Genomic DNA, 22,277 nt, shown 5'->3' on the forward strand with positions numbered 1-22,277 from the left:
CTGTTAAAGTGATTTGTGATAAGGGAGGAATCTTTTATATCATATAGTTTTGTGCTAACCATTTTCAGCATCAATCACCTGATACAAGCTCAATTTCTCACAATGAAGATTCATCAAAAAATATGGTGAAGTAATCTAGGTAATTTGTTATTGATACATTTAAAATTTTATACTAAACTACAGCATCTGGAATAAAAATATGAACAATGCAATTTATTCCCATTTAATGTTTTGTCCACCTTATTATTTTATAAGAAAAGCAAATATTTGGTTTGATTGTTTCCAAAAAAAGATAAAATTGTATAACATTGTTCAACTTGAAATATTATTGGCTATCTGAAATTAATGCAGGGGAGTTGAACAGGGCTTGCAGCAGCACACTACATGTCTGTGTTTCATTGCTTCTGTAACCTGAGGCTATAAATTTAGTTAAGTGCTATGCACTTAAATTTTTACCTTGCAGCTTAGTAATAGTGCACTACCCGGTTAAGCTATTTTCAAAAGTGGTTTTAAAAATGAACTGACCTTTATTGACTATATAGCCAGTCAGAACTTGGTTCCAACATAATATCAAAACAGCGTAAATATTGTATTTGAGTAAGATTCTGGAAGATCAAAGCTCAGATAGCCTCAAGAATCACTGGTAACTGAGGCCAAAATGAGAAATAGAAAATTAATTTCCAACTTCCAGAGGCCTATTGCACCTACCTCCCCCCACATACAGACAGCTCCTTTCACTCTTTAGCTGTCTTTCTTCTAGCTATTCATTGGGGATTAGACGTCATTAATAATCAAGTTGAAAGGAATAAAGGGTGAGTTTTATTTTGTAATGGTGTGATAACACACACACACTGACAGATCGTGTCTTGAGAACCTTGTCTGAATTCATCTATTTGTCAGCTTGAAACAGTGCTTCATTTTGTTGAATGATATCTACACAGTAATCCATATTTTTGTGACACATAGATTGCCCAAGCCTTTTTGAACAAAGCTGTCACACCCACTGCCCAAATAATAGAGTCTTAATGGCACAGAAGGAGGCTATTTGACTCAACAAGTCCATGCTGGCATTCTGTAGTCCAATCTAGTCAGATGCATTCCCTCGTTCAATCTTATAACCCTGCGAGCTTACTATCCAATTTTGTTTGAAATCATTGATCATCTCTGCTTTTACCACCCTGTAGGCAGTGAGTTCCAGGTCATTACCACTCACTGCGTAGTAAAGGCCTTCACATTAACCCTGTGTCGCTTGCCCTATGTCTTAATTCTGGGTCTTCCAGTTCTGGACCATCACCTAATTGGAACAGCTTTTGTTTATCTACATTATCCAAGCCTATCTTATTTTTGTACACCTCAAACAAATCTCCTTGCAAACCCCTGCTTCTACAGCCTAAACCTTGTAGCTAGAATCCCTCATCCTTGGAATCATTCTGGTCAATCTACCTTGCACCCCTTAAGAACTTCCACATTTTCTTTAAGTGTAATGACCAGTGCCAGACACAATGGTCTAACTGTGGCCTAATCGGAGCTTTATAGATGTAACTTCCCTGCTTTTCTACTCAGTACTTGTATTAATGAAGCCCAAGATCTGATATGCTATATTGACTCTTTCCATCCTTTCTGCCAAAATATATCACCTCGCACATGGTGGTTAAATTTCCTTTGTCACTTATATGTTGAGCTAGCTTTGTCCAATTACAATTGTTTGGTATTATCATCACTGTCTATCACACCTCCAAGTTTATCACAATAAATGTTTAGAATTTTACTTTGTACTCCAATATCCAATTCCTTTATATATATGTAAAAATAGTGTTGTTCCTAATACTGACTACCAACATCCAGTCTGAAAAACAACCATTTACCATGACTCACTGTTTCCTGTCCTTCATTCTTTTATCCTAATCGGCATTGACTGCATACAGTATACTGGGTTCATGCAACTAGGTGCTCCAACACGCAGAAATCATACAATGGTATAAGAAGGCAGACCTTACCCTCAGTGTACAAGGATGAAATAAGGACACTTCTGTAAACAAAGCAAATTAAACTTCAACATGGCACAGGAATAGTGCAAGGTGGGTGGTTAGTTGAGGGAGTGTGGAGTTAGAAATGTTAATGGACTCATGGGTCTGAAATTTAATGAAATCTGTCTAATTTTAACAACTGGGCTTCTTGAATAGAATGCTGCAGATACTGGAAATCTGAAATAAAATCAAAACATGATGGAAACAGGCAACAGCTGTGGCGAGAGAAACAAAGTCTTCCTTGAAACCATTGACCTTTTGACCCCATTGACCAGAACTCACTGTAGTGAGACCAGCGAGCTGATTGGGCTGTCAGTCAATCCTGTTGGTAACAGCCTGGCTCTCTGTTAACATTGTGCAATTTCAGGTGGGTATCCTGAGCTCATTATTTAAAGTGTGAATGTATCTCTGAAAGGGAGCTGTATTTACTCATTTCACTTTTGGCTTCAGAGATTATTTTGTGCTTCTCTAACTTTGCAGCAAAAAGGAGAAAAATTACTTCATGGTTTCTGGTACCTCCCTGTAAGTGATACACACCACAGCCCGGGAGTGAAGTAACAGTTTCACAAAGCAGCAAGAGGACACACAACAGTATCAGCAGAAATGACTGAGTAGAAGCGGTAGAAAGAGTTCGCATCAAAATGTTCCCTCTGAGAACCTGGAACCATTGCCACAGGAGGCAGCAATGCTCACACTACACTCACTCACACTCCAGCTCATCTCCCTTATTCTATCCAAATGAGCAAACATCCTGTGCACCATCACTTCCTTCTCTGCTGGTTACGAAAATGAACTCTACCACCTCTTGTGCATATTCCAAACACAAATTCCTTTTTTGCTTGTTGCTTTCACTATTTCCACAAGTGCCGGCTCCACTCACTTGCTCTCAAGTACACAACCTGCACCTCTTCCCAACTCTCCTGCAAATTCACATTCAAGGCACTGTTTTCAAGATATTCTCCCACCATCTCTCCTCCCTATCATTTTATGAACTACACCCACATTGCCTCCTGCCTTCTCAGTAGCCACTAACAGCTCTTTCTTTCCATTTTATAACAGAACACACAATGCACTGGTTGTTGATAGTGAGGAGGGTAGTTTTAGACGACAGAATGATATAGATTGTCTGGTACGTATACTGGACAGGACAATGGCAAATGGAATTTAATCCTGATAAGTGTGAGGTGATGCAATTTGGGAGGTCAAATAAAGGTGGGACCTATATCACGAATCGTAGGGCCCAGGAATTATACAGGAAAAAAGAGATTTTGATAAACATGTCCAAAGACTCTGAAGATGGCAGCCCAAGTAGGTAGGGTGGTGAAGAAGGCAAAGGGGATGCTTGCCTTTATTAGCCAGGGTATACAGAATAGCAGCAGTGGGGTCTTGATACAACTTTATACAACATTGGTTAGGTCATGACTGGAATATTGTATGCAGTACTGCTTGCCATACTGCAGGATGGATGTGATTGCAGTGGGATGGATGCAGAGGAGGTTCACCAGGGTATTCTCTGGGATGGAATGATTCAGTCATGGGGAAAGACTGGATAGGCTGGGTTTGTTTTCCTTGCAGTGGAGGAGGTTGAGGGGGGACCTGATAGAGGTATACAAACTTATGAGAGGCATAGATAGGGTAGATAGTAAAAAAAAATTCCCCTGACGGACGTGTCTAGGACCAGAGAGCATAAGTTTAAGGTGAAGAGTAAGAGGTTTGGAGTGGATGCAAGGAAGAATTTTATCACCAAATGGTGGTTACAATCTGAAATGCACTGCCTGAGAAGGTGGTGGAGGCAGGTACTCTCAGGATATTTAAGAAACATCTTGATCAGCACTTTAATTGCCAAGGCGTAGAAGGCCTGGTAAATGGGATTAGTATGGATAGGTACTTGATGGCTGTATGGACATGGTGTGCCAATGGGCCTGTTTCTGTGCTGGATGACAACCATGACTCTGTGACAAGAAGTAAGTTCCAAACTAGAGAGGACCAAACAACACTCTGCCCTTCTGTCCTGTGGAGCAGGATTGGCTAACAATGAATGTGGTTTCCAGAGCATCCTGTCTCCAAAGACACTATGGAAGCCAGGAGAGTGAGAGATTTCAAAACTGTGATAGAATTTGTCAGGTATTAAGGAGTGAAGGTGATACGGAGCTCTGAGGACTGAGCCATCCAAAGGATTTCTAGTTGGGTGGCCAAGCACAGACAGGTGGAGCCAAATGAAACATCCCTGGCTCACAAATATAGTTTGGGGAATATTTGACTAGCCTAGATCGATGTCTTGATGGGTCACTTGATAATCCACTCAGCACTAGTAACATTTGGGAAAAGTATCACCTATTTTTGACTCAAAATACAACTCCTGTATTAAAGTTGATCACCTGCCTGAGACGTGTGAGCTCTCCAGCCAGCCATTTGAAAGGCTGCTGTGGAGGACTAGACAAGTCTTCAAAAAATTCACCAGCTGTGAGAGCTTGTAGTTTACAAGAAGGATTGAATAGACTGTGCTCTTTTCAAAAGAAAAGACCAATGTGTGACCTGATGGAGCTCCTTCATTTTAGGTAATGGTTTGGTAGGGTAAGTATAGAAAAAGTGTTTCCATTTGCAAGTGTTACTGGAACCAGGGGTGATCAATATAAAATAGCTATGATATTGAATTGGGAATTCATGAAAATCTTATTTGTCCAGATAGTAGTTAGAGTGTAGGACTTACTTCCAAGAGGAATAATTCAGGCAAGTATGATGGATGCATTCAACAGGAAGGCAGATAAATACAAGAACACAAGAGAGAGAACAGTTTTGAGAGATATGTTGATAGAGTCAGATGAGGATGAGTGAGAGAGTGCTCATGTGGAACAAAAACACCAGTATGACCTTGTGGGATGTAATGGCTTGTTTCTGTCCTTCAAATACTTTGTTCGCTTTACATGTTGTTTATGCCAATCAGTCAAAGTTAAAAAAAAACTCACCCCTTTCTTGAAAACATTAAGTCGAAATCACTACCCTGCACATATTGGCCCTTTAATCTTTGCTATTGTAACTTAAGTATGCTCACATAGAAAAGAAAACAGCAGGTTAAAGAAAGGGTCAACAGATGAGTGTTTTAACTTATTTAAATTTAGTCTGGAACTTGTATAACATGGATATGTTATTAATAGGTCTTTAATTAAGCTTACCCACATTAAACATTATTTGGTCATATTGCTCCAATTCTTGTGTGACTTCTTGCAGTCATTTGCTTCTTATGTTTTGTAGCATTTATCCCTAAATTCTTTAACCACCTTGTGACATTTTTTCCATGATAAAGGTACTACATAAAGGCAAGTTATTGTTGAATACCCAGTAGTGTACCTAATTATATTTTAGACTCCAAAGACATAGTCCTATCTAAACACATGTCCTGTCAAAAATCACATTTTAATAACATGTCTGACAATATATATTGCAAAGCATTTCAAAAGAAGTATTATAATTTCTGACCAGTATGTTCATTTGGTCATAGTGGAACATATTCTTTATAGTGTGTTTTGCATTGAAATTACAGAATTGAAACAGTCCTCACTGGTGTTTTACTCTCACATCCCAGTTTCACATGCCTTCTTGGTTTCTCTTAATTCTTTAATCATTTTTGTTTAACTAGCTATCTAAAGTTTTCAAATGGTAGTGCTACCATTCAAAAGTGGACCAGCTCTACACACAAATTAGGTTCATTTGAGGCTCCCTGGGGACCTTATTACCATTTGTAAACTGGAAGCAAGCAGCACATTTCTCGAAATCATCACATATCAAATTTCCTCGTATATTCTTCAAAATCACCTTTCTGTTATCTCCAGGATGCTGTTGCTAATTCACAAAGGCTCATCAATCACAGCCAAATTACAAACATAATTAGAATTTATCTGTACCTTTCTATTGTCAGTGCAACATGTTTAATTGTGTATTCAGGATTAAATCAAAACTTTAGGAGTGATTACAAGGAAAACCCACTGCTGGCAATGATTTGATTGCCCATTATCTGAATAAAGTAATGTATCACTTTTATAAACATCTCACCAAGAGTGCATCATTTTGCACTTCTAAATTATGTATTTATTATACAATTTATCTGCATGAATTGTCAGTGGCAATAATTGTTAACAATGTAGTGTTGCTGTGGCATCATTTGATATGTTAAGTTTCAACTGATTTATTACTTAGCTATTCAGACTAGAACTGTCTGTACATCATGATCATCCCAATGGTAACAGATTCATTGAGTACATCAATCCAGCAACTTTCTAAGACAACTGTTCCCACAAGCAGCAATAAAGGTTGTCTTAGTGCAACAAATCACTCATTGCCACTGTTTTCAGTGTTTGTATGAGGACTCTTTTCAGATTTCATTGACAGTTCCAATAAAATTGTGCTAAGGTCCCAAAAATTTAAAGGATTATTGGATTATTCACAATTGCCATTGTTTCCCAGGATATTTGCGGCTGACAGTGTTGGATGAAGAAGGGTTGGAGAAGGTTTTCCACAGCATAAACTCTGATAAGTTAGGACCAGATTGTTTGTTTCTGAGCTATAGATTCAATGAAAAGGCATTTATGATTTCCAACATCTTACATTTTATTTTAGCTCTCTAGCAACTATGCAACTGCATTTTTAAAAAGATTAACCCCAAAGAATAGCTTTGCAATCTAATGTAACAACATTGAAAAGTGCTTGCTCCTTTAAAATCCAATAAAGAATGAAAAATCTGTCAGAAACAAACTTGGTAGATATTTACTGCACCAATTTCCACATAATATTGGTAGATTCTTGATAAGCACCAAAATGACCAATTTTTCTAATCCTCATTCTGTGGAATGGGTAATCAAAAATCTCTAATGAATCTGAAACAGGTATAATGTAGTAAGTTACAAGAAGTGGGTGGGGGGGGGGGAGGGAGGGCAAATTCAGTGAGGTACCACATGGCTATTTCTGGTATAGCATGTTGAAAATATACTTGGAAAGGGTTGTCTTGTTCTTGTAGCTAACCTGAACTGCTAACAAAATTATAGATGGAAACATTTGAGTACCAGCTTCATAATGGCTTCAAGTTTGCAGGGTTTTTCCAACAGTTTCACATGGAGCTGTCAGCAATTTTTAGCACAAATGCTGATAAGTTTCAGATCTCCTGCAACTATGCCAGTGTTATGTTACAGGAGTAGCAAGATAATATCATAAATTAATCCCATGTGGTGAGAAGAGAGGGTTAAAGGAGAAAGGAAGATAATTTAAATCATCAGTGTGAATTGGGAAAATTGAAGACGCAGTGAACATTAGAGCAAGATAAAAGAAATCATTTCGGTGTACTGATAGCAGGCATTGCATTATAGGACCAATAAAGGGGCATTAAGGGTGATTGCTGTCAGGAGGGTACAGATTTATATTATTTTGTGCAGTTTTGCTGCAGAGAACATCAGCATTATTCTCAAGCTGCTAGGTAAAGAGGTGAACAACACATCCAATTTTAAAGTGGAAATAAAAGTCACTAATGAAATGTTATTTGTAAGACTGAATGACTTAAAAGTTCATAAAAACCCTTAGGATGTGACCTTCAGTGGACTGGTCAGCTTCAACTATGCCTGGCTGGGATCCCAATAAAGTACCCTTGCACTTCTAGCCACTTACTTATTCCTGACATGACCTTAGGCCCCTGATTATGATTGACAACCATGTCCCTACACCTATCCTACAGCATTCCCTCCCCCCAAACCTGGCCATTTACCTGTTCACTGACACTACCTGAACCTACCACACCTCCATCCACTTATCTGATCACCAACCCAAACTTTGGTTGAAGTTCAACCAAATATTTGAGTACCAGATGTACTGCCTCTGGTACATCTGCCCAGCCTCAGACCTCTCCGGGACCTGTTCCTCAAAACACACATTGGACCTGAAGTGCAACTGAAGATTACAGCATCAGATGCAGGGTGGAAATAGCTGTAGTCTAGCCGTTGCTTCAACAGCTAGCACACCCATGAGGGCACATATACTTAATTTATATTTTTATTGCATATCATGCAGTCAAATTTTATTGGTATCGTATAATGAAGGATAGAGTGAAGCAAAATATGCATTATTCAAGCAGAACCATAGGTTTTTTTTCCAGACAACCACTTTGTTTGAACATCAGGAAATGTCAGCTGCTCCAAAGCTAATAGGGATTTACTGGTTTGTGTTAATTGAGACTAAACACATGAATAGTCAATAAAGACATTCTGCTGTGATCCATTATATTTATATTTCAAAGAAATATAAGAAATCATTCCATGTAATGAGATTGAAAACTGGTAAAATAACAAGGTTATCTCTAATACAAAATATAGCATGAATTGCATGTTATTCTCAGTGTATGAAATCTAAAGAGTTCTGTTCCATAAGCCAGGTATGGAGTATCAAACGTTTCCAATCATGATCGTTTTCATGGCAGTGTCAAAACCAACCAGAAATCAAATTGGCTAAATTGTGACAGTTTACCTTTCTCTCTTTCTTATGGAGACAGAACTCAGGCCACAGTTTGCAAAGCAAAGGTGATCAGAGATGGAGTCAGAATATGGAATAATGTATTTGGCTCCCTGAGCTGCTACTAACCTGGCTCAACCAGGATCTGCTGTTTCATTGCAGACTGATCTATCCAGTGAGAAGAGGTGTACTGCTTCCACTTGGACAGAAGTTGGCCTGCTGCAGTGTGTGTGATGAGAAACAGGCCCAGGCCACTATTCTTGATTGTCTAATGCTACACAATTGACCCCTCTGCACTTTGCTGCTTGTCACAACAGGCAATTGCTAAAATCAGTGTACAATATATTCAAAAGAATCTTTCCTTCTAAATCCAAATAAAAACAATGCACATGTCCATGGATTTACTATAATTAGAATTTGATAATTATGTCCCAACTCACATTTCTCTCCTTATGCAACATACAAGTTCAGAATATCTTTTCACTGTAGGCTGGACTGTCAGATTAATCACAGCTTCGTCTTTCAGTATCAGTCAATACATCTAGACTCTCTACCATATCATTCTGATCCAAACAATAGAAGGGTAAAGTATATTTTTGGTAGTAAATATATATGAAGAACACATAAACAAATATTTGACCTTTGGATGCTCTCCAAAGGACAGGATTATGTAAAGTAAACCAACAAGGACAATTCTGAGAATTACTGATAGAAATACAAATAATCATGGAAGTCAAAGAGCATAATGTTCACAGCAGATAAAATACAATCAAAACATGCACTGAATGTTGCTCACCTCACACAAACTCTGTAAATTTCACAGTGCCACGACATATCTTCCACATTCCTGACCATCCCACTGTCACCCTTTCTGAACCAAAGTCCTAGAGGTCATCAGGGCTTATCCTCAATGATTTCCCACAGTAACACAATTCTGTATTCTGTGACGTGATGTAAATACTCCAAAGTGTCAAACCATTTTTAATATTCTATAAACCAAAATGAGATTCTGCATTTATATACCTATAATAATAAAAATCTCTGCATAAATATAGGTAAAGAGTCAATGTATGACTTATAAACATGTAAGCATGGACAGACATGTAAATGATAAAAATCTTCCAAAGTATGTAGCTTGATTATGCTGGTGGATTGTACATGTTGGTTGTGTAACTAAGCAAAGATTTAATAATAGAGATAATGTGGATATCTTGGAAATTTTTAAATTCCCCTAAGGGAGAAGAAAAAAACCCTATCCAAAAACTATTGAGTGGAGGTTTGAGTGGGATCACTTAGGGTCAGATGTGGGTTTGTAGGTGGTGTGTGGCCAAACTGGGAGGCCTAAGACTTGCTCCAAACTGGGGATCATTTAAACATTTGCACAAATTCCCAGTTCCCGTTGCACCTGCTCAAGTGGCTCATGCTTTTGGTGATAGGCGTCAGCTCACTTGGCTTACTGAGTGCATCCCAAAGACAAGTCTCTCGAGTTGGGGAGATGGGGGAGGAGCTAAGACAGTGGTGGGAGGGGCATTGGTTACAGCAGTGAAGATGAGGGCACACTCATGGCCTCCTTGCTCCATAAAATTTTCTTTTCAAATCCACCTTTCATTGGAGCAGACATTGATGAATCCAGAGCCTGACCGTCCTCAAGCCTCACTCACATCTGTTGGTTTCCATGGGAGGAAATTAACAGCATTAACCAAATATAATGGTAAATACTGATAGCACCTCCCAAAGCTGTGGGCTCCACAGCTGGGAGAACAAGGGCAGCATGCTCATGGAAATACCACTACCTGCAATTTCACCTCCAAATTGCACTCCATCTTGATCTGGAAACATCACTGTTTCTTCATCGTCAGTGGGTATACATCCTGGCAATCTCTCCTCAACAGCACTGTTGGAAAACCATTACCAGAAGAACTCCAGTAACTAAGGAAAGTGGCTCATGACCACCTTCTCAAAGACAATTTGGGATGGGCAATGAATCAGTGACATACACACATGATGAAAAATGACTAAATAACAAAAACGTACATGGACAGTGAGAACAATATACCGTTGAAGAAAAAAGCCTATCAAATTACTTTAGCAGTCATTTTGGATGCCATGTTGGATTGCATACTAGGATGAACACTTACTACTAGAAAAATAGGTTTGTAGCAGTAAAAAATTGACAAAATGATTTAAACATAGATCAATAACATATTGATCAATATGTTGGGAAGACTTTTGATCCAACTTCACTGAGCTTGCTGAACTGCCTTTGCTCTCTGTTAAACCAAACCTTAACTTTAAAACTTCATTTCACACCCATGGCTAAATCTTCTTCAGCCTCAGGGATGTCTAGACTCCTCCAATTCTGGACTATTGTGCATCACTTGAATGCTATCACTTCATCAGTGACATCTTCAGTGGAAAGGTTCTAAGCTCCAGAACTCTTCTTCAAAATCTCTCTGCCTCTCTAACTCTCTTTCATCCTTTAAAACTTCCTTATAAATCTATTTCTTTGGCCAAGCTTCAGTCTTCTGTCCTTATGGCTTGGTGTTGATCTTTTTTGCCCTTGTAAAGTGCCTTGGAACATTTTTGCCTTGTTAAATGAGCCATATAAATAAAAATATATGGACGTTGCCAAGACCAACTCTTGTCAATTGCACAGATTCAACAGGTAGCAGGATACATACTGTTCCCAACATACATTTGTACCTGATGTATACTGAATTGAAAATGGCCAGTTGTATGAACTTGATTTTTGTAAATTCTTTGAACTTTTCTATTCACAAGTATTAATGGAAAGCTACTGAAAATGAAAATCTCCATATTTTCTTTGGAACAATGAAATTAACTGGAATTTATTCTAATTGTGCATAAGACATCAAAGCAAAGTGACTTGTAAAGTTATTTGACCTTCTCCACTGCCACAGCAAGGACAAACACAAACTTGAAGAACAACACTTCATTTTTCACATGTCTTGCTTACAACCCCAAGGAAATAATACTGAATTTTAAAATTTCAGGTAACCCACACCCCTGTGTTCCTTTTCCACTCTAACTGGTCCACCTAGATGATCTCTCCCTTGGTTCACTTCTTCCATTTCGCACACCCCCCCTCCACCCCATTATCTAGATTCGTTACCCTCCCCCATCACCCACACATCTATCCACCTGGGTTTCTTCTCCCTTGGCTTATCTTTCCTATTGCCTCAACTACCTGGTTCTATCTGCTCATCATCCCTCCCTTATCTAGTTTCACATCACCTTCCAACCTCTGTCTCTATCTTCCCCCTCCCCTCCCCCCTCCTGGCCTCATCTGCCCATTTTTTTTCATGATCTGTTTCCATCTATCATCCACCAGCTTCTGTCTCAAAACTGCCCCCCATTTCCACCTGGCTCCATCTGCCCATCATCCCCCACCTCACCTGGTTCCACCTATTACCTACCAGACCCTGTCTCACCCCTCCGTTTTACATCTTTATACTGTCTGTCTTCCTTCTACAATCTCAGTCCTGATGCAGGGTATTGACCTAAAACATCGACCATTCCTTTACCTCCACAGATGCTGCTCAACCCACTGAGTCCCTCCAGCAGTTTATTTTTGACTCCAGATTCCAGCATCAGCAGTCTCTTGTGTCCCCAATTTAGAACATAGAACATAGAACGATTACAGCACAATTCAGGCCCTTCGGCCCACAAAGCTATGCTGAACATGTCCCTACCCTAGAAATTACTAGGCTTACCCATAGCCCTCTATTTTACTCAGCTCCATCTACCTATTAACAGTCTCTTGAAAGATCTTATCGTATCCGCCTCCACCACCGTTTCCGGCAGCCCATTCCACGCACTCACCACTCTCTGAGTAAAAAAACTTACCCCTGACATCTCCTCTATATCTACTCCCCAACACCTTAAACCTTTGTCCTCTTGTGGCCACCAATTCAGCCCTGGGGAAAAGCCTCTGACTATCTACCCTATCAATACCTCTCATCATCTTATACACCTCTATCAGGTCCCCCCTCATCCTCCGTCTCTCCGAGGAGAAAAGGCCGAGTTCCCTCAGACTGCTTTCATAAGGCATGCTCCACATTCCAGACAGCATCCTTATAAATCTCCTCTGCACCCTCTCTATGGTTTCCACATTTTTCCTGTAGTGAGGTGACCAGAACTGAGCACAATACTCCAAGTGGGGTCTGACCACGGACCTATATAGCTGCAACAATACAGGGTCAACCTGCGCCGCCACTTTGAGTGTCCTATGGACTTGGACCCCAAGATCCCTCTGATCCTCCACACTGCCAAGAGTCCTACCATTAAGACTATATTCCGCCAACATATTTGACCTACCAAAATGAACCACTTCACACTTATCTGGGTTGAACTGCATCTGCCACTTCTCAACCCAACTCTGCATCCTATCTATATCCCTCCGTAACCTCTGACAACCCTCCAAACTATCGACAACACCCCCAACCTTTGTGTCATCCGCAAACTTACTAACCCACCCCTCCACTTCCTCATCCAGGTCATTTATAAAAATCACAAATAGTAAGGGCCCCAGTACAGATCCCTGAGGTACACCACTGGTCACCGACCTCCACTCAGAATACAACCCCTCAACAACCGCTCTTTGCCTTCCGTGTGCCAGCCAGTTCTGGATCCACACCGCAATGTCCTCTTGGATTCCATGTCTCCTCACCATCTCCATAAGCCTCACACGGGGTACCTTATCAAACGCCTTGCTGAAATCCATATACACTACATCTACTGCTCTCCCTTCATCAATGTGCTTAGTCACATCCTCAAAAAATTCAATCAGGCTCGTAAGGCAGGACCTGCTCTTAACAAAGCCATGCTGACTATTCCTAATCATATTATACCTCTCCTAATGTTCATAAATCCTGCCTCTCAGGATCTTCTCCATCAGCTTACCAACCACTGAGGTAAGACTCAACGGTCTATAATTTCCTGGGCTATCCCTACTCCCCTTCTTGAATAAGGGAACAACATCCGCAACCCTCCAATCATCTGGAACCTCTCCCGTCTCCATGGACGACAAAAAGATCATCGTCAGAGGTTCCGCGATCTCCTCCTTCGCCTCCCACAGCAACCTGGGGTACATCTCATCCGGTCCCGGTGACTTATCTAACTTGATGCTTTCCAAAAGTTTCAGCACCACCTCTTTTCTAATATCTACATGCTCAAGTTTTTCAAGCCACTGGAAGTCCCCACTACAATCCCCCAGATCTTTTTCTATGGTGAATACTGACGTAAAGTATTCATTAAGTACCTCCGCTATTTCTTCCGGATCCATACACACTTTCCCACTGCTGCACTTGATAGGCCCTATCCTTTCACATTTCATCCTCTTACTCTTCACATACTTGTAGAACACCTTGGGGTTTTCCTTGATCCTGCCCGCCAAGGCCTTCTCATGTCCCCTTCTGTCTCTCCAAATCTCTTTCTTAAGTTCCTTCCTTTTAGCCTTGTACTCCTCCAGATCTCTAACATTTCCTAGCTCTCTGTACCTTTTGTATGCTTTTCTTTTCCTTTTGACTAGATTTATTATAGCCTTCATACACCACGGTTCCTGTATCCTATCACGACTCCCCTGTCTCATTGGAACATGTCTGTTCAGAGCTCCATACAAATATCCCCTGAATATTTGCCACATATCTTCCGTACTTTTCCCAGAGAACATCTGTTCCCAATTTAATCTTCCCATTTCCTGCCTGAGAACATCATAATTCCCTTTACTCCAAGTAAACACCTTTCTAGCCTGTCTGTTCCTATCCCTCTCTAGTGCTAACGTAAAGGAGATAGAATTATGATCACTATCACCAAAATGTTCACCCACTGAGAGATCTGACACCTGACCAGGTTCATTTCCCAATATCAAATCAAGCACAGCCTCTCCTCTTGTAGGTCTATCTACATACTGTGTCAAGAACCCTTCCTGAACACACCTAACAAACTCCTCCCCATCTAACCCCCTCACTGTCTGGAGACACCAATTGATGTTTGGGAAATTAAAATTCCCCATCACAACAACTCTGTTATTCTCACACCTTTCTAGGATCTGCTTCCCTATCTGCTCCTCAATAACCCTGTCACTATTGGGCGGCCTATAAAAAACACCCAGCACCATTATCGACCCCTTCCTGTTCCTAACCTCCACCCACAGAGACTCCATAGACAATCCCTTCACAACGTCCACCTTTTCCGCAGCTGTGACACTATCTCTGATCAACAGTGCCCCACTTCTCTTGCCTCCCTCCCTGTCCTTCCTGAAACATCTAAAACCCAGCACATGAATCAACCATTCCAGCCCCGGAGCCATCCAAGTCTCCGTAATGGCCACCACATCATAGCTCCAAGTATCGATCCAAGCTCTAAGCTCATCCGCCTTGTTCACAACACTCCTTGCATTAAAATAGACATATCTCAAGCCTGTCTGAACACGTCCCTTCTCTATCACCTGCCCACGGCACCCACTCCTAGCCTCCTCCACTCGAGAGCCAAACACCTCCTCCCCAGTCTCTCCAGTATGGATCCCATCCCCCAACAATTCTAGTTTAAACTCTCCCCAGTAGCCTTAGCAAACCTCCCCGCCAGTATGTTGGTCCCCCTGGGATTCAAGTGCAACCCGTCCTCTTTGAACAGGTCATACCTGCCCCAAAAGAGGCCCCAATGATCCAGAAAACTGAATCCCTGCTCCTTACTCCAATCCCTCAGCCACACATTTAACCTCCTCATTCTGTTCCTATACCCACTGTCGCTTAGCACAGGCAGTAATCTGGAAATTAAACTCTAAAGTTTGTTGAGGTATTTTCCAAAAAGTAAATACTGATTGCTTTATTTATGCCATCATTTTGAGAAGTCAAATTTAGCACTTTGAAAATCCCCACTGTTTATTTCTCACATTTTGCACATAAACTACAATGCTGTACAAGGAGTTTTACAAAGGAAACATACCATAGATGTTGATAATCTGAAAATAAAGACAGAAAAACTTGGAAATATTAAGTGTGTGTAAAGAGGGTAATAGTGTTAAAAATTCAGATTGAACATAATGTTATTTTATGTTTACTTCAGACATAAAATGATCAGTATAAATTTGAAAGTCTCAAATGAATGTATCACTTCTCAAGTATGCAGAGCGATTTTGAACAAATGCCTTAAATTTAAACACATTTACTTAAGCAGAACCTTTTCATGTATTTTCTTTTAATTCCAGAAGTTTCTGCAAGTGAAGTGCTTCTCATAGAGTGAGTAAGAACTGAAAATCTTGCACTGTTAGTTTTTTGTCCTCATTGTGCTGTGTTCACAATTCAGGCTCTGTGTTCTCCCTGGTTTCACAAAAGGTTATCAGCCTGAGGCATAACCATTTCCCTCACTGCAACTGCTGTTCATTTCAAGCATTTTATGATTTTATGTCCACCAACACTGCTCTCACTGCCCCTAAATGGAAGAAAGTTTAATTAGGCAACTTAATTTGAATCAAATCAGGTTGTATTGCAACAACCAAAATCTTCACTATTTTCACACCATATTTTGACATACGCCACCAGGCTCAATTTTTTCGGCCATTCAAGGCCATCAAGGTTTATTGTTAGAAAGTGATCCAATGAATGTACTTGCTTCCCACTATCTTTTTCTGTATGCAAAAAGTTAAGGAGAAGTTTGCTATTGAAATATTGATTATAATCTGTGATTCTGTATTAGCATTGGTTTTCTCCAGATTTAGGCTCATTGGTTTTTTGGTCATTATTAATTTTATTTAATTAGCATCATTAAAACAGATTAGTGGTTACAATGATTTGCATGTCTCTTTGCCATGCTATTCTAATACTTTCCTTAATGTAAAATAATATGCTCAGTTGATTTTAAATTATAATTTGACTTTCAGATGTCTAAATTTACATTGCAAAAACACAAGAATGTTTGACCTCTTGCACATGGTAGCATACATGAAAGGAGCAGTAACCTACTGTAGTTCAGTTCACTGATTTTAATGAACTCTTCTGGATTAATGATCCAAATGTTAAGGACTGTAAGATAAAGTCATTCCTATAAAGCATGGAGATATATTGTGATGCACAGCAAGGAGTGCGTCTATGCAAAAAGTGTGGAAGTTAGAATGCAATTTTTATGGCAGCTCATAAAGGCTGCATAACTTGGTACTAGTGGAGCACAATTTCTGTGTAGATATTTGTAAATGATTGACTTTTATTCTCCAGATTGACTCTTAGTCTCTTAATAAATGAAGTGGGAGGAGGGGCAGGCGGAGGGGGGTGAATTCAATACTCCCAGGAACAGGCATGGGAATAACAGTAAGTGATTAACCCACATTTACTGAGTGCAATATTGACAGCATGCTAATATCTTAAATGATTTCAGCAGCAAGGCAGTGCTAACATTATTATTGATTGGCTGGGCATAACAACAGGGAATGAGTATTCACTGGTGGTCAAGGCCAGTTAATAAGTCTTCAAATGCCATATCCTATCAAATATTATCCTCAGATGTTGCTTGATTCACCACATCCCTATTACTCAACTACCAATCAGGTCCTATGCCTAATATACACATGCTGTACAACATCCTCACATTTAGCACTTCTCACTTATATCTCACAATTTGCATTGACTACCAACTATTCAACAAGCATGGCTATTCTGCCCAAACAGGATATATAGTACTCATTAACATGTCACTCCCTGTCATGGAGGACAAGGTAGCGTTCCAACAATGACAGTAGGTGCACCTACATGTCATAACCATTCTGGAGGAAGCAAACAATGCTGGTCAAAGTTGGGTCACAGTTGTGGCATTGTGGCAAGTAGAAGAACTGAAATTATCAAAGAATTATCTTAATCCTCCTTAGAATATTCCACCTTCCCCTCAGCCCACACTCTGTTCAGATTTACTATTTATCCTTGTGCCTTCTCTTTTCAGATAGATACTGGTGAAGGTACTTCTTGACGATGAGTGTATGTTCAGCTGTGCCATATTAAGGGAAGGCATTAGCCATAGTGCTGAGCACTGGCTTCATATTCCTGTAGCACATGGGTGTTACAGTGGAACAGCTTGTAGAGCTGATGCCTCACAGCTCCAATGACCTAGGTTCCATCCTGACTTCCAGTGATGTCTTTGTGACATTTGCATGGGTTTCCCTCAAGTTTTCTGTTTGCCAAAGATGTATAGGTTGACAGACTAATAGCTACCATAAATTGCCCATTGTATGTAGGTGAGTGGTAGAATCTAGGGAGAGTTGATGGGAATGTAGATTGAGTAAAATGGGATTAGTGCAGGATGAAGGTAAATACACATTCGATAGTCAGTGTGGACTCAGTGGGTGAAGGCCTTTTTCCTAGGTGTATGACTCTATGGCACATTGATTAACATCATGACTTATTTGCACTGCATATTATTGGTGAGTGCTGTGCAAATATCCTCATCAATGTAATTGTTTTCAAAGTGGGGGACATGGTCCTCAGGTGGGTTGCCGAATGCTAATAAGTCAGTCACTATCTCCATTCCTTTAAACAAACACCAGTCCACAAATCAGAAAGCTTATTATTATTGGGCTGCTTAGGTGAACTAGTTGATTACAGCGGGCCACCTGAAAAAAATTTGTTGAAAGCCACTACTTTAAGGCACTCCAAACAAAACAAGCACTGTTGTTTCATAATTGTTTGTAACTGCGGCCAGCTTCCCTGGTGACCATCTGAAGGAAGTGCTAGATCTCCTGTTTCAGAATATCTTCTGAAGGTTAGGCTGCCCTGAATTCAATCAGTGCCTGGGCGTGTGGAGCCTGATCAGCAGTCCACTGGAGGCTGCTTTCAAAAAGGTACAATTCTGAAAAAAAACAATAACTGATTAGTACATATTGATGAGGTTTCCACTGGATTTAGGAAACCTATTTATTAAAATTACTATCGGGCAGTATTTCCCAAGAAAATAGCCATTCAATTTTAACTCCAAATCTGTCAAGTTAAAATCACTCAGGGCTACTTAGGTAGAAACAGATGAAGCTTAGGAACGAGTCTTAATAGAATGAGTAGTTATTACAAGGAATAAATTTAAGATTATCATTAGGAATGTAGGAAGCGATATTTTGCTGGTCAATGTTGAACCCTGGATATTGATTGTGCAGGATTCCGCAATGGTAATACCACTGAATGTCAAAGGTAGGTGGTTTCTCTCTATTATCACTCTATTGTTGGAGATAGTCATTGTCTGGTACTATGGTTACTTGCCACTGAACAGCCCATGCCCCAAGGAACTGCTGCAGCGATATTATATGGCTGGGATGATTGATTTCCAGGAACCACAACCATCTTCCTGTTTGTGAGGTATGACTAATCATTAAAGTATTTTCTTCTTCATATCTATTGTCTTCAGTTTTACTAGAGCTCCTTTATACCACAATTGCCTTGATGTCAAGGGCAGTCACTCTCACTTTGCCTTCTGGATCTTAACTCTTTTGTCTTTGTTTGGACCAAGGCTGTAATGAAGTCTACAGCTGAGTGGATCTGGCAAAACACAAAACAGGATCATTAAACAAGTTATCAATGCATAAATCCCAGTTTATATCATTGCTACAGTATAACACTTTCCACCACTTAATTGGTAAATGATAGTCTGATGAGACAGTGATCAGCCAGATTGGATTTGTCCTGCATTCTGGGACAGGACATTCCTGAGCAACTTTCCATGACGTTGTAACTTTAACTGGAACTTGAGCTGTTGGGTTGCGATATTTATTCTTGCCCACTTTAGCAAAAATTATTTCTGCATATAAAAAGTTATTTGAATAAGAAAAAGCATAACTTTTAAATATTAATTTTGGAGTGCTTGATACCATACATCTGAACAATCTGCATTGCCTCTGAAATGAGTTCATAATCATAAAATCTTATGGACTGTATTGTGTGTCTATGTCATTTGCAGATGCATATATATTGCATGATCTGGAAAGTGAATGGCTCACTAAATCAGAGCAGACTACACTCTTTTTAAATTTATGAAAGCATTTCTAATGCCCCAACCTTAAAAGGCTTGCAAACTGAATTGGTGTAGACAATTGTACCAGAAAGATAACAAGTCAATTCAACCTTTAAAATTGATCACTTGGGTCATCAGCTTATTCAATATTCCAAGTTTAGGATCGATCGCTTTAAGAAGGATTTATTCTAACATCACAGAGTTCAATATAAGGACTATCTGAATAATTAATTGCCAATATAAAGATTGAATGTACTTTAGTGGTTTTTCTTGTACCTCTATTTCCATAAAGTCTCTAATATCAATGTAGTCTGTAAAAAATAATCAAAAAAAGACAGGCAAAATTTAAATAACTGGTAGGTTTATTTCACGAAACAATCACTAAATATAAAGACCTGCTGCTATTTTTTTCAGAATATGTAATGTTGTTGCTTTTAAAAAGTATTATCTTGGTCTTGTTTTATTGTTTCCAGAATCTGATTTCTTTTTTGTTATATAATTTTCCCTGTGTTTTATAAGCCAGTCTTCTGAAGCTGCTGTATAATGTATACATGCTTCACTGTACAAATCAAATTCATTATTCAAAAGGATGAGCAACTGCTAAAATCACAGTTTGGTGTGAAACTTGTATGTAAAAATCAGAATATATTAACAAAGCTTTGGCAATCATCGGTTTTACTTGATGTAATACCACACAGCAGCAAATGTTCACATTCCCGGCAACAACATACAACAAATTGATATTTATCCATGAGAAGAACCTCACAACATATACATCTTTGAACCAACAGCCATTGCTTAATCTTAAAAAAAATGAGAATGATTTTATTTCTCCATTTTAGCTCGCTGCTTTGTTCTGAAGCACAAACATGAGTGAATGATCTGCAGATTTCAATTCTGCAATTGGTCAAGCAGATTTTAATCTGTAGGAAATGAGAGATCTGATGCAGAAGGATTTCACCAGGCAGTCTATTGATAAATTTGTGCTTCTGTTTCATGGTAAGCTCATAACTATATTCAAGCTGCATTATACCTGCTGTTGCTATGCAGTAATGCAGGACCCACAGAAAACATGTACTCCACAGAATTTTAAGTCAAAACCAGTTCCGTACAAATACCACACAAGTACACTAAAGCCTAATGAATTCCTTAAATTTCTAGTTTCAATTGCACCATCAAACAGTAGAAATTGCCATATTTCACAGCCATAGAAGGCCACTCAAATACATTGTTGCAATTAGTTCAAATGGAATTTAGTAGGAGGTTCCCTGTCATCTCAGACAATAGAATAATTTGTAGATAGGATTTCTATAGGTAACAATTTCACTCTAAAATCGCAGTAATCCTGTGAGTGTCAGAGTGTGTATTTGACACATATTTCGACTTCTTAAATAAATATTTCACAAGACATAATGAGTGCAGTTTCAATGCAGGGAAATAAAATTTAACTTTGGCTGGGTGCGAAATGAACTTCTGCTACACATTATCTTTCCACTGATTCGCAGACTGTATTCACTATTGATCAAACTGTGGCACTGCCTGATTTGAATTTCGTACCCTAAGAGTAAGATTCCATGGCTAATTTCATTGCCAATTTATTGATGAAATAACATTGAGCAAAACGACTTTTTGGTTTCCATAGCAGTTTGTATGTCTGCAGATATATTTTAATAAATCTCCGCAGAGACCATTCATTACCGTCTGACAACACATTCTGTTACATTGGCAAGAAAATTTGAGCCGGGACAAACAAGCAGCTAATCCATTGCTGCCTTACTGAAAATACATTTCACCCCATTCTACCTTAAGTCTAGAATTAATGGCGTCCACCTAAGTGTGGCTGGAAGGTTGCCCTGGACCTTGCAGGTATTTCTATCTCTAGCTTCTATTTATATTTCTATCCTTCTGACCACGTGAGCAACATATCTGGCAATCAAGTTACGATAATATTCTATTTTTTTGTTATGGCTGGCACAGAGTTATTTGGTGGACAGTCAATTAAACAAAAATTTTCAATTACTACCTGAATTTAAACTTAAATCAAAAATTTAAATCAACACATCATTATACATACATTCACATAAAATATGAAGCCCAATTTTCCACATTCACGTTATCTGTATCCTGGATTATTCATGAGAACTTTCAGAATTAATGGGAGCCCAGGGAAAGATATAGAGTTATAGAATTATGGAGCAAGGAAACAAGCCCTTCAGCCCATCGAGTCTCACTGATCATCCTGCACCTATCTACATTATTTCTATGCTAACCCCATTTTATTCTCCCTACATTCTCATCAACCCCCCCCCCCACATCTGACTACTTACCTGCACTGTAGGGCCAATTTAGAGTGGCAATTAACCTACCAACCCACATGGCTTCAGGATGTGGGACAAACACAAAGGAAGCCCATGGGGTCACAGGGAGAACATGCAAACTGCATACATATAGCCCCAGAGGTTAGGATTGAACCCAGTCACTGGAGCTGTGTGGCAGCAACATTAAGCATTTCTTTTCTCTGATGATCCATGTTACTCCTGCCAGAAGACAGTGACTGCTACAGTTAGCAAACCTGAATGGCTTTCCTCCAGCAATCCCATCTGCATTGTGCTGCAAAAGGTGCTGACAGGTTTAGCACTGGAATGATGTGTCTAGTAACTGCATTGTATCAGGGGAATATTACTGTCTGTCCCTCAATAGTCGGCAATAATTCCAATGTTTGGAATTGTGAGCTCATGGTAGATGATTCTGGTGTTGCAC

The sequence above is a fragment of the Pristis pectinata genome, chromosome 11 (assembly GCF_009764475.1).
Source record: "Pristis pectinata isolate sPriPec2 chromosome 11, sPriPec2.1.pri, whole genome shotgun sequence".
NCBI classification, from domain to species: domain Eukaryota; kingdom Metazoa; phylum Chordata; class Chondrichthyes; order Rhinopristiformes; family Pristidae; genus Pristis; species Pristis pectinata.